Here is a 5,497-nt window from a genome sequence, read left to right on the forward strand (position 1 = left end):
CGGACGAACCCAGCTCAGACAATGCACGGCTAATATCAGGGCTGCTCCAAAGAGTGCCCAGTAAGTTTGTCATAGCGGTGGCCAGATCGGAGAGCCTGCACCAGCTCCACCAGCGTCTGTGCAGCGATCTCATCAAACTTGCATGGTTTTCGTGCACTTGTTTGCTGTAGTAGTAACGGTTCAATACTTCTCCCATTTTGGGATCATATGTATTCGTGTATATAGAATATTATAATAGAAATTATGCGTGTTCCTTGCGACTTGCGACTTGCAACTTGCGACTTGCAACTTGTGACTTGCGACTTCAGCAGTACTCAAGTAATAAGCGGGCGAAACTTCCAAATCGGTGTCTTCCCATGCCACCATCCAGTTGTGGTTTAGTAAGATATAACACAACCACTCATTAATTGGTCCTTGAACTCCAAAATCACACCTTCTGGCATTGGCCTAGGCCAATGCCAGAAGGTGTGATTTTGGAGTTCAAGGACCAATTAATGAGTGGTTGTGTTATATCTTACTAAACCACAACTGGATGGTGGCATGGGAAGACACCGATTTGGAAGTTTCGCCCGCTTATTACTTGAGTACTGCTGAAGTCGCAAGTCACAAGTTGCAAGTCGCAAGTTGCAAGTCGCAAGTCGCAAGGAACACGCATAATTTCTATTATAATATTCTATATACACGAATACATATGATCCCAAAATGGGAGAAGTATTGAACCGTTACTACTACAGCAAACAAGTGCACGAAAACCATGCAAGTTTGATGAGATCGCTGCACAGACGCTGGTGGAGCTGGTGCAGGCTCTCCGATCTGGCCACCGCTATGACAAACTTACTGGGCACTCTTTGGAGCAGCCCTGATATTAGCCGTGCATTGTCTGAGCTGGGTTCGTCCGCAAGAAGGTTTTTACCAGGGAATCAGTTCAGCTGGCATTCAGCTTGTGTGACAATATGTTCAAATGGCCCAGAAGCCTCCCACTCTGTAACAATTCATTTCAATCTCGTGAGCTTGTGCGTGCGCACATGTGTGTGTGTGTATGTGTGTGTATGTGTGTGTGTGTGTGTGTGTGTGTGTGTGTGTGTGTGTGTGTGTGTGTGTGTGTGTGTGTGTGTGTGTGTGTGTGTGTGTGTGTGTGCGTGTGTTGCAAGTATTTGACCGTGCCTGAAACTGGCCAGGGACTGCTGCCCAGCCCCAACAGAAAGACCACCTAAGCTCCTCCCGCAGACAGGAGAGGGGCATAAGGGGCCTCTGTCCCCTCCTAGGCAGCCGAGAGCCGCAGGTCCACTAGTTCCACTCTCCTCCCCCGGGGGTCAAGGCTCCATCACGCGAGTTTGAGCACTGAGCCTGAAACACACAAGAAGACTGGCTCTTGGGGTGAAGGTTCAAGAAGACCGAGGAAACCCGGAAACCCTGTACCTACCCCTCCCTATTAAGGCACCAGGCCCTAATAGAAAGCTCGGTCTCTCACCCGATTCTCTGATGCTTGCCCACAACTGACCAGGGGGAGCGGGCAGGGTTCATTGTTCGTGCTGAAATCCATAATGACCACCTGAAATTGCCATGCCCCAATGTTTGCATCAAATGCTTATATGTTTCCGGTTAGGCTGTTGGGAGTTAGAGATTAACCAACCTAATGGCCATGAGTGCACAGCGTGCACCTGCAGGCTTTGTGACTGCGGGGCGGTTGAAGACAAAATGCATGTCTTTGTGGAATGCCTGGCGTACATTAGTACACAGGCGAACGTGACCTCGTGTTTCAAGGGTGCAACATGCACACCATTATGGCTGAGGCCCCACCCCTGGCACTAGCCAGGTTCCTCTCGGAAGTCTGGGAGACCCGGCATGTTGCTCTAAGGCGCTCCGTGCTCAAGTGGACGAGGGTGGACGATGATGGTCCACCAAAAACCGCCCTAAAAACGATTTACCACCCATGGGCCCCCCAGCTCTTACGGACACCCCCACACTTGTATGGAACCCCCACACTTGTATGGAACTTGTGCGGACTAGGCTAGTTCCTATCAGTCCACCGCCGGGGCTAGGGATGCCTCGAAGCAGTGTGGTTGTTACAGTGGGCTCCAGACTCACAAAGAGTACAGCCAGCGGGCCAGCAGGCCGTGCACTGCACCTGATACAATGAGGGCAAACAAGACTCCCACCCAGACCAGACAACACAAGTCACCTAGACATCCAAAAGCAAATCCAAGGGCAGGCTCAGAACCCGCAACCACAGGGGAATTTGCAGTTAGACTCCCCGATTGGCGAAAGTCCTCGGAACCCCACCAGAAGGCCCATAAGTAAATACTGCTAAGAACTTGATGAGCTACATTAAGCAAATACTGATAAGAACTAGATGAGGCCTGAGTGAGCTTGTGTGTATGAACAGCTACATTTCATTGCTCAGACAGCTACATTGCACTGCTCAGACAGACGAAGCCACATAGGCCGCAAGCCACTTCAGCATAGTTACACCTGTGATCGGCCATAGCCCGCAGACGCGGACGCCGCAAATGCTATCTGTTTACACCCTACAGGCGTGGTTCACGTACATATTAGCGTATATAGAATTTCATATAGAAATTTTGTGTGTTCCTTGCGACTTGCGACTTGCAACTTGCAACTTTAGCAGTACCCGCAATTTGTTATGCAAGCAGTCACCTCGCACCCGCAATTTGTTATGCAACCAGCCATAAATAGCGGCGGATGCGGCCATCCCACGGAATGGCATACCGTTGATCCATGCTTCCAATCGATGATGGGGCTCCGCATCATCATCCCTTTTCAGGGACCAGCATCGTAGCCTGTGCTACGACCCCCACCCATACTTCTGCAAGTATGGACTTCCACCTGAGGCGGCGTTTACTTGTAGGCATCCATGACAGCGTCCCGCTCGCCGTCTGACCCAGAGGTCGGAGCCATAAAGATCTGACAGAAAAGCGGCAAAATAGGCAGTTGGAATTCAGTTAGTTCCAGCAAAACTTGTCCAGTAACCGCGCCAAGCGAGAAAGGAAAAATAAGACAGAAAAATGTATCAGTTTGGGCCCAGATTTAAGAAGCGGAATACAACAACTATCCCCCCTCTAGATGCAGCATCCTCGATGCATGGCAAGAAACTGGCAGAGCAAAAATCGGGCCAAAACACGCGGGAGTTAAAACACTTACCTTCAACCTGCAAATCTTACCTTGCCCGTGCTCGTTGCCGTGCTTCTTCCAGCAGAGGTTTTAGGTCAGGGGTAAAGTTAGCTTCTGGTTCCCAACTATTGTGCTCAGCCGAGTACCCAGCCCATTTGACAAGATACTCATGCACAGTGCGCTTACGGTGGCGGTTTCTGCCTACTTTTCGGGAATGGTAATCCAGTATCCATTCAACCGCGTAAAATGTCTGCTTGCCTGAAAGCCAAGTAACTGGTCCTGGCTCCGTGACAGTAGGAGCAGGTTTTGGCTGAAGCGCAGCAGCAGAGTCAGTAGTACGGAAAGGTTGGCACTATGACGACGGGTGATCGCGTTAAGTCCGCGTTAGCTCGCGTTAGTTCGCGTAACGGTGCGAATCTTAGCGTTAGGTGCGAATGAGCATGCTTTTGTAACGCAAAGAGCTAACGCACAACGGCTATGGAAAAGCGGAAATCGGCCCTTCTGGCCAAGTTTTTTAAAAATTTATAATTTTCAGATTGTAAAGGTTTATTTGGAAATAAACTTGCGTCGTTTTGGTCGACTTGAACAATTCATCCGTGCGTATGTTGAAACGCGAAGCATACGCGCATGTGTAGCAAGGCGATACGCATGCGATTCCATATTGCGATTCGTGCGTGTGGGGAGACAATGCGTAAAGCAATTCGCGTCCACTCGCACACCAAATGCACACAGTCCGCAAGGCTATTTGCATGCGAATGCATGTTGCGTATCATGCGTATGAAGGCTGATTGCGTAAAGCTTAACGCGGCCTAACACTCACCTTACGCACACATTTCGCAACGCATTTCGCATGCTAATACATGCTGCGTTTCATGCGTATAAAGGCTCATTGCGTAAAGCTTAACGCGGCCTAACACTCGCCAAACGCACACATGTCGCCACGCATTTCGCATGCTAATACATGCTGCGTTTCATGCGTATAAAGGCTCATTGCGTAAAGCTTAACGCAGCCTAACACTTACCAAACGCACACATATCGCAACGCAATTCGCATGCAAACAAATGTTGCGTTTCAAGCGTATGAAGGCTCGTTGCGTCAAGCTTAATGCGGCCTAAGCTAACACACAACAAGCACACACGATTTACCTTTGATGAATCGCATGACATAACAATTCGCATGCGATGTTTTATGTGTTGGTCGCATACTCAGTTCGTAAACCTTAACGCAGTCTCATGAGAGAATAACATGTTTGGCAGCACTCAGGGGGGGCTTCCGCAAACGAAATCGCATCAGGCGCAGCCCTACACCGCACAACGATTCATCAAACCATCAACTAGATGCCAGAAAGGTGGCGGGACATGCCGCATGCGAACGCGCACGCAATTAGACCCCCGCCGTGAGATGCGTCGGTGGCTGTGAGGCAGGTGGGGACATGCCTGTGAGGCTGAAAGGGCTTCCGGACGCATAAATCGCACCAGGCGCCGTCGTACGCCGGACCAACGATGCATCATAACATTAACTAGTTGTAAGAAAGGCGGCAGGAATAGGAGCATCCATACGCGCACGCAATTAGACCCCCGCCGTGAGATGCGTCGGCGGCTGTGAGGCAGGTGGGACATGCCTGTGAGGCTGAAAGGGCTTCCGGACGCATAAATCGCACCAGGCGCCGTCGTACGCCGGACCAACGATGCATCATAACAGTAACTAGATGTTAGAAAGGCGGCAGGAATAGGAGCATCCATACGCGTCACGCAATTAGGACCCCCGCCGTGAGATGCGTCGGTGGCTGTGAGGCAGGTGGGGACATGCCTGTGAGGCTGAAAGGGCTTCCGGACGCATAAATCGCACCAGGCGCCGTCGTACGCCGGACCAACGATGCATCATAACATTAACTAGTTGTTAGAAAGGCGGCAGGAATAGGAGCATCCATACGCGCACGCAATTAGACCCCCGCCGTGAGATGCGTCGGCGGCTGTGAGGCAGGTGGGGACATGCCTGTGAGGCTGAAAGGGCTTCCGGACGCATAAATCGCACCAGGCGCCGTCGTACGCCGGACCAACGATGCATCATAACAGTAACTAGATGTTAGAAAGGCGGCAGGAATAGGAGCATCCATACGCGTCACGCAATTAGACCCCCGCCGTGAGATGCGTCGGTGGCTGTGAGGCAGGTGGGGACATGCCTGTGAGGCTGAAAGGGCTTCCGGACGCATAAATCGCACCAGGCGCCGTCGTACGCCGGACCAACGTTGCATCATAACAGTAACTAGTTGTAAGAAAGGCGGCAGAAATAGGAGCATCCGACGCGCACGCAATTAGACCCCCGCCGTGAGATGCGTCGGTGGCTGTGAGGCAGGTGGGACAT

Source organism: Volvox carteri, assembly GCF_000143455.1.
Source record: "Volvox carteri f. nagariensis unplaced genomic scaffold VOLCAscaffold_48, whole genome shotgun sequence".
Classification (NCBI taxonomy): Eukaryota; Viridiplantae; Chlorophyta; class Chlorophyceae; order Chlamydomonadales; family Volvocaceae; genus Volvox; species Volvox carteri.